Source organism: Dendrobates tinctorius, unplaced genomic scaffold (assembly GCF_039654945.1).
Source record: "Dendrobates tinctorius isolate UK_male_01 unplaced genomic scaffold, ASM3965494v1 ptg000008l, whole genome shotgun sequence".
In the NCBI taxonomy this organism is placed as follows: domain Eukaryota; kingdom Metazoa; phylum Chordata; class Amphibia; order Anura; family Dendrobatidae; genus Dendrobates; species Dendrobates tinctorius.
Window position 1 is genome coordinate 5,083,175 of NW_027361676.1, and position 12,464 is coordinate 5,095,638.

Consider the following 12,464-nt stretch of genomic DNA (forward strand, 5'->3'; position numbering starts at 1 on the left):
ATTTCGTATAACATATAAGACATCTAGGTCAATTTTTAATCATTGCTGTCACTACATTCTCAGCATAAGAGCAGCATATAGGCAATGTAGTCAAATACTTTAGCCTAGAAGCAACTGGCTCTCCAGTTCACTTATGAAGTCTGACATTTGCACCTGCTCCCTACCTGCATTAATTCCAACTTGGCATTTACCCACTTTCCTCCCCCTCCTATCTATTTATCTGCTTTCCTATATCCTCCAGGTGCAGTAGGTACAGTAGTGAAGAGAGATTAGCACTAGTTTGTAAACACCAGACTTGGCATTAGTCTGCCATTGTATACCCAGAGGTGGAAGCATCACCAGGGCTTGGGTATGTCTGACTGCTCCAGACATGAGAGTATTGCACATGCTGCTCACAAAAAAGCCCTGAGTTATATAACATAATAGCATTCTTCTTCTGCTCATCAACTCAAACCAAACACTCCGCACATAAATGGTTAAGTGCTACGACTGTCACATGGCAAGTGCTAGTTGGACCCTGCCCCTAGCTGACACTCCTTCAGTGCTCTCAGCCATCTCACTGGTTCCACTGACCTGTCAGTTATGAGGAGGGTGGCATGACTGATATTAAGTTGCTGCGACACAAAAGACAACCCTTTACGTGCCAGACAGAACCCAAAACTCGGTCCTGATCACTTTTAAATGCAAAAAGTGCACAAATCATCTAGCAGTCAAGTAAGGAGCCCAGAAGCTGACAAATGTACGTCCCAAAAAGAATAAAGTGCCTATACTGGAATATATTCATCAGAGGCGATAGATGTTACAGGTGTGACAGCTTTGACCTCTGATAACGTCAAACATATCAAGAGATATATCAGTCTGTCTCCAACATAAGAGAGCAATGTTTATGTAATAATATAAATAAATAATTAGAATCTAGCCATCTATCGGTAGGTTCTCTTTATAAATATTTATCTGTTTTAAAATAGAATATCTATTATGTAAAATGTATCTGATACCTAATATGTAGCATCCAAACAAAATCTAACCACTTGCACATATTTATGTACATAAAACTATTGTAATGGTATACTTTTAATAGAAAATATTTCTATTAAGTACCCAAAATCAACAAACTGCAGCTAAATACGGAAAAGTAGCACTCTCGCTTGCTCTCCAGTACTCCCAATCCTTATTCCATCCAATAATCCGCAATACTTTAATTACCACTCCTGACACACCCAAAAAGTCATTGCATGGCAGTGCATCATTCTGTGTCAGGCAGATCAGGTTATTGGAAGGTTATTTGGAAACAGGCAACTGACCTAGCAGGTATAACAAGGAATAGAAAAGGGCAAAGATGATTTCAATGAAAACACTGACAGTCTCTAGGAGACTGTGCTGTGAGCTCCACCTGCACCACAGCGAGCCACATAGGCCTGCAGCTATTTGGCACGCAGCCTGGTGCCCTGTGTGGTTTATTCAGCATTACCTGGCACAGCATCATTCTGTATCAAGTTCAAACCCACTCTCTACTTGTTTGCAATAATGCATGACATTCACGTATATGGAGTCCTGGAAAATTCCATGTATTCACAACCCTGAACTTTATCACAAAATATAAAAAAAAAGAACCATGGCATCTAAACATCATAGTTAAGCCCAACTGGTGGCTCTCACCTTTGCCATATTTCTTACCAAGATATAGGGGGCACCTTGACAGCTCATAGCCTGAATATGACCACACAAAACACGGTGTAAGACTGGTAGCACAGATAACACCCCCATCGATATTACATGTACAGCATCGTCTACCGAAGATGATCAATGACGACACAGACGCACGACTCTACATAAACACTTTAAGACCAGATGCAAGTTTTTTCCACCCATTTTTTAGCAGCACATGCTCACCAGCCCAAATATCTAACACGTCATATCCATCTATTGACAGACAGACTTCCAATGGCCAAGAAATACCGTCTGTATCCGTTTAATCGGTTTACAATCTCACTGTAAATAGTTAAAAATTAATTACAAATATCACTAATCAGGATGATACAATGTCTCGAGCCCCGGTTCAATGTGACACTCGTGGAAAGTTACATTGATGGCACGTGAAAGGGGCTTGAGTCACCGGTATTTTTATTAATACTGTAAGTAATTGGGCGGTGACCTGTCTCTAAAAAAAAAAAAAAGTTCCGATTGAAGCCTGCGGGCTATTTCCAAAGCCGAGCTAAATATCACATAGGAGGAGTTATTTCCTTTAGGAAAGGGTGCAAATTAGCAAATAGTATTATTAGTGGGCTATGAGGGGGCAGAAAGTCCTAAAACTTGTCCATGATCCCCAGAATAAGATGATGTATTGAAGCCAGACACCTAAACGTGGGGGCTAAGAGGGAGAGGAGTGTGGTGCATTTACAATCAGGAGGACGTATGCCCTGCACCCTGTGCCAGCCATGGGGCACACACAGGCTCCTAACAGCAGGTAATGCCCAGTGTCTGGGGCTGCCCACTGCCATGTTGTGTCTGAGACCATGTCTGGCTTCTCCCCTGCCCCATTATTGGCCCCCTCCTCCCCAGGCACAGGAGACGGACAGGTGACAAGTGCAGGGTGGCACGTTAACCCCTTGCAGGCAGGCAGGAGTTAATGGCAGGCTGCACTTTGCACTGTTGCAGGCTCACTCACCTCTCCTATGACATGGTAGTCGGGGTCGGTCGGCTTCTCCCTCCAGTCACGGGCGAGCAGTGCCCCGAATAAGAAGGTGACACGTCCAGTCACACCCTCCAGCCACAGACTGGGGAGCCCGGGAGCCTGGAGCAAGGTCACCCCACATACACGTCTCCCTGCACACTCCAGCGGGGAGCGCGCACAGTTGGGAAACTTTTCCTCCTTTCCGTCTGTCAGCCCCGTCCTGTGAACCCTCCAGCCTGTCACATTCCCCCGTTCCCCGGTGGCTCGTGTCTGGCAGCTGCTGGAGAGGGTTACAGCCAAGCTAGAGGTCGTGGGCACGGCTATGGGCTCCGGGCGGAGGCGTCCAGGGCAGTGTGGACGCTGACAGGCAACCACGGTGCAGCCCGGACAGCAGCACTATGGGAAGCGGCGGCGGCAGCAGCTGAGTGACAGGCAGACTGAGCACCGCGCTGTCTAGTTCCCATGCAGAGACAGGAGCTGGGATGTCAGCGTGACGTCACGCGTCACATGACTTGGCGGTCACGTGGGACGGCGTCTGGCTTGTGTCTGAGAAGGTGGCTGGGTGTTCGCTCTGTACTGTACATATCACCGTCACCACAGCGCCCCTGAGGGCAGCCGCTCCGGGCGCTACACGGTCAGATGTAATAAGCGGCGATAAACGTCCACCGCCCACCCGGGGCGCTCCAAGTAGACGGGGCACGGGTGTGTACACTCAGGTACAGGCACAGTCCCCAGGTCGAGAGCCTCCTCTTCCTTTTTCCGTCCTCGAGGGTTAATGCCACTATAGTCTATTCAGTAGCGAGGGCAAACAAACACATGTACTATAAGGCCTGTTTCACACATCAGTTTTTTCCCGTCGGTCAAAATCCGCCAATTTCTTAAAAAAACGGATCCGCCAAAAAAGGGGCGGATCCATTTTTTTCCCCATAGACTTACATTAGTGGCAGATCTTGACTAACGGTCGTCCGTCACACCCGTTTTTTGACGGATCCGCCAATATTTTAGCTTCTCCCGGGCGGATGAGACGGATTCTGCAATGTTTTTTTTTGTTGACGGTCCGCCAAATCTTTTCTCTGGAAAGATTTTTAACCCTGAATGCCGTCCCGGGATCGTGAAAAATTCTCTCCTCGGATTCCTTTAAAAATCAGCCTTCGCCGGATCCGTCAAAGCAACAGTCCGGTGCCACACGTTGCTGTCAATCCGCCGACGGATCCGTTTTCCGCCATTTTAGCAGATTGCAACTGACAGCAAAAACTGATGTGTGAAACAGGCCTAAGGAGCAAAGTATCAGAATGACTGCATATATCTGACTACTGCAACCTCATGCTCTGCGGCCTCCCCTCAAACACTCTCGCACCCCTCCAATCTATTCTAAACTCTGCTGCCCGACTAATCCACCTGTCCCCCCGCTATTCCCCAGCTTCTCCCCTCTGTCAATCCCTTCACTGGCTCCCAATTGCCCAGAGACTCCATTACAAAACCCTAACCATGACATACAAAGCCATCCACAACTTGTCTCCTCCATACATCTGTGACCTCATCTCCCGGTACTTTCCTGCACGCAACCTCCGATCCTCACAAGATCTCCTTCTCTACTCCCGTCTTATCTCCTCTTCCCACAATCGCATACAAGATTTCTCTCACGCATCACCCCTACTCTGGAACTCTCTACCACAACATATCAGACTCTCACCTACCATCGAAACCTTCAAAAAGAGCCTGAAGACCCACCTCTTCCGACAAGCCTATAACCTGCAGTAACCACCGATCGACCAAACCGCTGCACGACCAGCTCTACCCTCGCCTACTGTATTATCACCCATCCCTTGAAGATTGTGAGCCCTCGCGGGCAGGGTCCTCTCTCCTCCTGTACCAGTTATGACTTGTATTGTTTAAGATTATTGTACTTGTTTTTATGTATACCCCCCTCACATGTAAAGCGCCATGGAATAAATGGCGCTATAACAATAAATAATAATAATAATAATAATAATAATCTGCTGCTGTGTGTTCATAAGCCAGGCTCTGCTACACGGGAGACTAATGGCGCCAACATACAACCAGGCGAGAAGAGAAGTAGCAGGTATAGGAGAAATAGCAAATAGATAACCGTAGGTGATCGGCAGGGTCGGACTGGGATGTCTGGGGCCCACTAGGGGAATGGACTCTAGGGGCCCACCCTACAGCTATATGCAAATATCTGTCAGTCGTTTATCCCCATTATAGTGGAGTATCGGCTGTAACACACAGGCGGCTCTTGCACATCTACTGTGCACCCCCATAACTGGATGTATAATTACGGTAGTTTACATTAATGGGATTCTTTGGTTAAAACAAGTTATCACCAATCCATGGGTGGACTCCACAGGATAGGTGATCGCTTAGGTCCGACCATTAGAAACTGCATCGATTGAAAGAATGAGGAAGTTTTATCGTTGATAGGACACATCCTCATTTTAAAATGGAATGGCAGGTGGGATGTCTGACCGCAGCTCCATTCATTCTCTTTGGGGCTTTTAGAAAAAAACAAGTGCAGCCACTGAGGGAATTAATGGATCAGTGGTCAAGTCGGACATGCCACTCCAGTCTAATGGGGATGAAAAGTTCCACATTTTGCTGAATGGGTCCAAGTAGTCTGACCCCCCCAATCAATACGTTATCACTTATCCTGTAGAGAGTTGATTACTTTTTTTCACAGGAGAACCCCTGTAACTGTATCTCTGACGCTGTGATCCGAGTATTTAATCTCTAATGGAAATAAAGAGTCTTCGCCTAAGGCTGGTTTCACATTAGCGTTTGTGCAGCGCATCATGCGCATCCGTCATGCGCACCTATGTTTAACATGGCGTGCGCATGGTCTTTCGTTTGCATGCGTTTGGCTGCGTTATCGTGTGCAAGCGTTTTTTTTTCAGGTGTGCAGCTAGACGTGTCAGACACAACCTCTTGAATTTTTGGGTCCGTCCAACGGCGTTAAAAAAATGCATGCGTTCGCTTGTGCACGGAATGCGTCAAAAAACATTACAGTCTATGGGAACGCAGGCGTGCGCATGGACATACGTACACCTGCGTTTGCGTACGCATGCGTTTTAAGAGTAAACATGGCTAGAAACTGGTTAAAACGCATGCGCATAAAAACGCAAACACATGCAAGAACGCATGATGCGTTTTTACATGTGTTTCTATTGCGCACGATGCGCTGCGCAAAAAAAGCGCTAATGTGAAATTAGCCTAAGTAATATAGAGAACAAATGACTGCCATACACAACACAAACCCCTATACCAAGACCAATACTACCATATATAGGGAAGAAATACCACCACAACATGACCAGACCACAGTGACCGAATAACACTACATACAAGGAACAAATCCTGCCAGACCATGAACAGACCACATAGTGACCAACTAATGTCACAATCAAGGGACTGATACAGCCACACCATGACCATACCACATATTACCACCACATAGTGACTGAATAATATGACATATTATCAGCATATAGGGACCAAATAATACCACATGCAAGGAGAAATACTGCCAAACCGTGACCAGACCACAAATTACCACCACATAGTGACTGAATACTACAATACTGATCATGAATGCAAACCACAATACTAACAACACTGTTATTACCACCAGTAACATTATACACAGTACCTCTGTATATAGTGTCTGTGTACAGGTAATACAGTGATCACAAGTGATATTATACACAGGAGCTCTGTATATAGTGTCAGTGTACAGGTAATACAGTGATCACCAGTGACATTACACACAAGAGCTCTGTATATAGTGTGAGTGTACAGATAATACACTGACTCAACTGTGACGTCTGTAGTTGAAAGTCTTTCATCTTCATCCAGTGCAGACCATCATCAGTTGTTCCAGCAAGGACTCGTCTCTGCAGAAAATAACAGTTATCTGTTATGAAGGGGTCACTGAGGAGGATAGCAGGACATGGCTAAGCCACAAAAAACCAGAGAGGTTGGTAACTAAGCGGATTGCAGACCCCCGATCCTATCCACACAACTAGCAGTAGCCGTGGAGCGTACCTACGATGCCCTAGACGCCTCGGCACAGCCGGAGAACTAACAGCCTAAAGCAAGAAAGGCGAAATCTAAATTGCCCCGGAGCAGAACCCCAAGGAATTGACAGCCCCCAAACATATATTGTTGGTGAGACAAGATGAAAACACAAGCGCAGGCAGAAAAATAGACTGAGCAAATGATGGAGCCCAAACTGACTAGACCGGACAGGAAAGGAAAGACACTGTCTGCAATCATGCAAAAACCCTGAAAAATCCAACACGTCTGATGCACAAAAAACATTGAAGTCACACGACTTCGCCCCCACTATATCAGCACTCTGGTATATACTGAATGCAAAGCAAAAAGAGACCAATATAACGGGACAAAACAAACTGACACAAGCAGTAACAAATGGGCGGTGATTCAGCACAGCCCCAGCAGGAGCAAACTGACCTGCACAAAGCAGAGATAGACAAAACCAGATCAAATGCAAAAAGATTAGCAAATGAACCACTTAGCTGAACCATGCAGGAACAGAGCAGGAGACATCAGACCTCAGAAGGCACAGGCAGAAAATAAACAGCAGAGATAGAGGGAGTCAGCTGTCTTAAATACACCAGTCAGAAACCAGATCCAGATCTCCAATCGTCATCATCATTATCAGATGGCAAGCCTCTGTCAATCTGACCAGCTCCACTACCTCCAGTAACCACCAGAGGGAGCCCAGAAAGAGAACTCGCAACACCTCTGTCAATCTGACCAGCTCCACTACCTTCAGTAACCACCAGAGGGAGCCCAGAAAGAGAATTCACAACAGTTATCTACAGTGATCACTTCCAGAGCATATTCCCCACTATTTTCCTCGACTTCTACGCTATGTCAGATGAAGAAAAAAAAAGACATAGTGCCACCCCGCACAGTAGCAGAACCCCCTTTTGATCTCCCCCCATGGAAGACAGTAACCTCAAAAATAAATTAAGTTACAGCAGTTACAATGTCTCCTGATTCGCCTCTGCAGTAATTATGTCCCCACTTCCACAATAAACAAATAATTTATGTTCCTCATCCTGACCTCCATACAGTAATTGTCACCCCTTTGTTTAATAAGGTGCCAGATCCTGGGCCCCTTTATTTAATGTCCCCATCCTGGACCCCAATGTCCAGTTATAATGTCTTCATCCTGGGCCCCTATGTCCGCTTTAATAACGTAACCTCCCTGGGCCCCTATGTCCGACCCTATGGCCAAAACCTTGCCCAATCACAGAGGGGGGATTCTTCTCACCTTTTTACGTTCCACGGTGTCCTTTTGTGGCTTCATATTTGGGGTGGTCGTTAAAATGGCTGCTGACTGCCCCTGTGACAGTGCGCTCTGCTCTGTGACAGGCCGCGCGCTGACATCACATAGCAGTAACATTGAAAGGTCGCCAGCCTATCAAAGGCTGCAGGAGTAGTTTAACGGCCTGTCACAGAGCAGAGCGCCCTGTCAAAGCTGCAGCCGGCATTCATCTTGATGTGCGTTGCGGTCAAGGTCTGCTCCAGGTTTTCATGGACCTCGAGCGAAAGAGTATCAGTGGGTCCCTTTAACACATGCCATGATTCCTGATGCATAGATAAAAAATACAGGTATAGTACAATATATGGGCACCACATAGTCCTCCACACAGTATTATGGGCACCTCATAGTCCTTCATACAGTATTATGGGCACCACATAGTCCGCCACACAGTATTATGGGCACCACATAGTCCGCAATACAGCATTATGGGCACCACATTGTCTGCCATACAGCATGATGGGCACCACATAGTCAGCCATACAGCATTATGGGTACCACATAGTCCATCATACAGCTTTATGGGCGCCACATAGTCCGCCATACAGTATTATGGGCCCCATATAATGCTCATTCATACAGTATATCGTGGGCCCCATGCAATGCTCCTCCACACAGTATTATGGGCCCTCTGCTCCTCCATACCGTATATTATGGGCACCCATGCTCCTCCATACAGTAAATTATGGGCCCCATGCTCCTCCATACAGTATATTATGGCCCCCATGCTACTCCATACAGTATATTATGGGCCTCATGCTCCTCCACACAGTATTATGGTCCCCATGCTCCTCCATACAGTATTATGGGCCTCCAATCTCCTCCATACAGTATATTATGGGCCCCGTGCACCTCCATAATTTATAATGGGCCCCCATGCACCTCCATACAGTATATTATGGGCCCCATGCTGGTCCATACAATATATTATGGGCCCCATGCACCTCACTACAGTATATTATGGGCCCCATGCTCCTTCATACAGTATATTAAGGGCCCCATACTCCTCCATACAGTATATAATGGGCCCCCATGCACCTCTGTTATGAATGAGTCACCGTAGGAGGCAAAAGCAGAAATACAAGCTAAGTCCAGAAAACCAGAGAAGTTGGCAACTATCAGATTGCAGACCCCTGAACCTATCAACACAACTAGCAGTAGCCGTGGGGGGTTCCTACGATGCCCTAGACCCCTCGATCACAGCCGGAGAATTAACTAGGCCTAAAGAAAGAAAGGGGAAATCTAAACTGCCCCACAGCAGACCCCAAAGCAATAGGCAGCCCCCAACATATAATGACGGTGAAGCATGATGAAAACACTAACACAGACAGAACGATAGACTGAGCAAAGACGGGGCCCAAAACTACCTAGATAGGAAAGGACAGGAAGGCTGCTGTCTGCAATCTGCCAAAACCCTATCCAAGACAAGCCAACAAGCTGATATGAAAAAGGCCCTGAAGCAGCTAGGCTTCAAAAACTAAATCAGCACTCAGGTATTTTGAGAAGACAGAGCTAAAGGAATTCAGCACACCCCAGCAGGGAATGGCAGAAATCCAGAAAAACAAAGCAAAACAAAGTCAAAGCACAAATGCAAAAGGCCGAGCAGCAAACTTAGCATTAGAGGAGCAGGAATTCAGACTGGTCTCCAAGGATCCCACAGAGAAATCACCCGCAGGGCAGAAGGGCGTCGGCAGCCTTATATCCAGTCAGTAACTCCACTCAGCCAGTCATCAGCCTCAGGTGTTTGATAATCAGGCTCACTACCTTTCTTTACCAGAAGAGGGAGTTCCTCGGGCCTCAGTAATGAAGGGGAAAATGAACTCACAACACACCTCCATACAGTATATTATGGGCCCCCATGCTCCTCCATACAGTATATTATGGGCCCCCTCTCCTCCATACAGTATATTATGGGCCCCATGCACCTCCTACAGTATATTATGGGCCCCCTGCTCCTCCATACAGTATATTATGGGCCCCCTGCTCCTCCATATTGTATATTGTGGCCCGCCATGCTCCAGTCCATACAATATATTATGGACCCCATGCTCCTCCATACCGTATATTATGGGCGTCCATGCACCTCCATTCAGTAAATTATGGGGCCCCTTGCACCTCCATACAGTATATTATGGGCACCCATGCTCCTCCATACAGCATATTGTGGGCCCCATGCACCTCCATACAGTATATTTTGGGCCCCCTGCTCCTCCATACAGTATATTATGGGCCCCCATGCTCCTCCATACAGTATATTATGGGCCCCCTGCTCCTGCATACAGTATATTATGGGCCCCCTGCTCCTCCATGCAGTATATTGTAGGCCCCTGCTCCTCCATATTGTATATTATGGGCCCCATGCTCCTCCATACAGTATATTATGGGACCCCATGCACCTCCATACAGTATATTATGGGCCCCCTATGCACCTCCATACAGTATATTATTGGCCCCCATATACCTCCATACAGTATATTATGGGCCCCCATGCACCTCCATACAGTATATTATGGGCCCCCTGCTCCTCCATAATGTATATTATGGGCCCCATGCTCCATACAGTATATTATGGGCCCCCTGCTCCTCCATATTGTATCTTATGGGCCCCATGCTCCATAAAGTATATTATAGGCCCCCATGCACCTCCATACAGTATATTATGGGCCCTCATGCTCCTCCATACAGTATATTATGGGCCCCCTGCTCCTCCATATTGCATATTATGGGCTCCATGCTCCGTACAGTATATTATGGGCCCCCATGCTCCTCCATACAGTATATTATGGGCCCCCTGCTCCTCCATATTGTATATTATGGGCCCCATGCTCCATACAGTATATTATAGGCCCCCATGCACCTCCATACAGTATATTATGCCCCCATGCTCCTCCATACAGTATATTATGGGTCCCCATGCTCCTCCATACAGTATATTATGGGACCCATGCACCTCCATACAGTATATTATACAGTATATTATAGGCCCCCTGCTCCTCCATATTGTATATTATGGGCCCCATGGTCCTCCATACAGTATATTATGGGACCCCATGCTCCTCCATACAGTATATTATGGGCCCCATGCACCTCCATACAGTATATTATGAGCCCCCCTCTCCTCCATGCAGTATATTATGGGCCCCATGCACCTCCTACAGTATATTATGGGCCCCCTGCTCCTCCATATTGTATATTATGGCCCCCATGCTCCAGTCCATACAATATATTATGGACCCCATGCTCCTCCATACCGTATATTATGGGCGTCTATGCACCTCCATTCAGTAAATTATGGGCCCCTTTGCACCTCCATACAGTATATTATGGGCACCCATGCTCCTCCATACAGTATATTGTGGGCCCCATGCACCTCTATACAGTATATTATGGGCCCTCAGCTCCTCCATACAGTATATTATGGGCCCCATGCTCCTCCATGCAGTATATTATAGGCCCCCTGCTCCTCCATATTGCATAATATGGGACCCATGCTCCTCCATACAGTATATTATGGGACCCCATGCACCTCCATACAGTATATTATGGGCCCCCATGCACCTCCATACAGTATATTATGGGCCCCCATATACCTCCATACAGTATATTATGGGCCCCCATGCACCTCCATACAGTATATTATGGGCCCTCATGCTCCTCCATACAGTATATTATGGGCCCCATGCACCGCCATACAGTATATTATGGACCCCCATGCTCCTCCATACAGTATATTATGGTCCCCATGCTCCTCCATGCAGTATATTATAGGCCCCCTGCTCCTCCATATTGCATATTATGGGACCCATGCTCCTCCATACAGTATATTATGGGACCCCATGCACCTCCATACAGTATATTATGGGCCCCCATGCACCTCCATACAGTATATTATGGGCCCCCATATACCTCCATACAGTATATTATGGGCCCCCATGCACCTCCATACAGTATATTATGGGCCCTCATGCTCCTCCATACAGTATATTATGGGCCCCCTGCTCCTCCATAATGTATATTATGGACCCCATGCTCCATACAGTATATTATGGGCCCCCTGCTCCTCCATACAGCATATTATGGGCCCCATGCTCCATACAGTATATTGTGGGCCCCCTGCTCCTCCATATTGTATATTATGGGCCTCATGCTCCATAGGCCCCCATGCACCTCCATACTGTATATTATGGGCCCTCATGCTCCTCCATACAGTATATTATGGGCCCCCTGCTCCTCCATATTGCATATTATGGGCCCCATGCTCCATACAGTATATTATGGGCCCCCATGCTCCTCCATACAGTATATTATGGGCCCCCTGCTCCTCCATATTGTATATTATGGGCCCCATGCTCCATACAGTATATTATGGGCCTGCTGCTCCTCCATACAGCATATTTTGGGCCCCATGCTCCATACAGTATA

General features: G+C 46.9%; 1 protein-coding gene across 2 annotated transcripts in view; it reads right to left on the reverse strand.

Moving 5' to 3' along the window:
* NR3C2 (nuclear receptor subfamily 3 group C member 2) overlaps positions 1 to 3,176 on the reverse strand; it is a 435,269-nt gene extending 432,093 nt beyond the window's left edge. For both annotated transcript variants that reach the window (XM_073576249.1, XM_073576248.1), the window contains exon 1: positions 2,669 to 3,176. The gene's annotated coding sequence lies outside the window, so the exon portion shown is untranslated. The remainder of the gene's footprint in view (positions 1 to 2,668) is intronic.
* Positions 3,177 to 12,464: the final 9,288 nt, after the last annotated feature.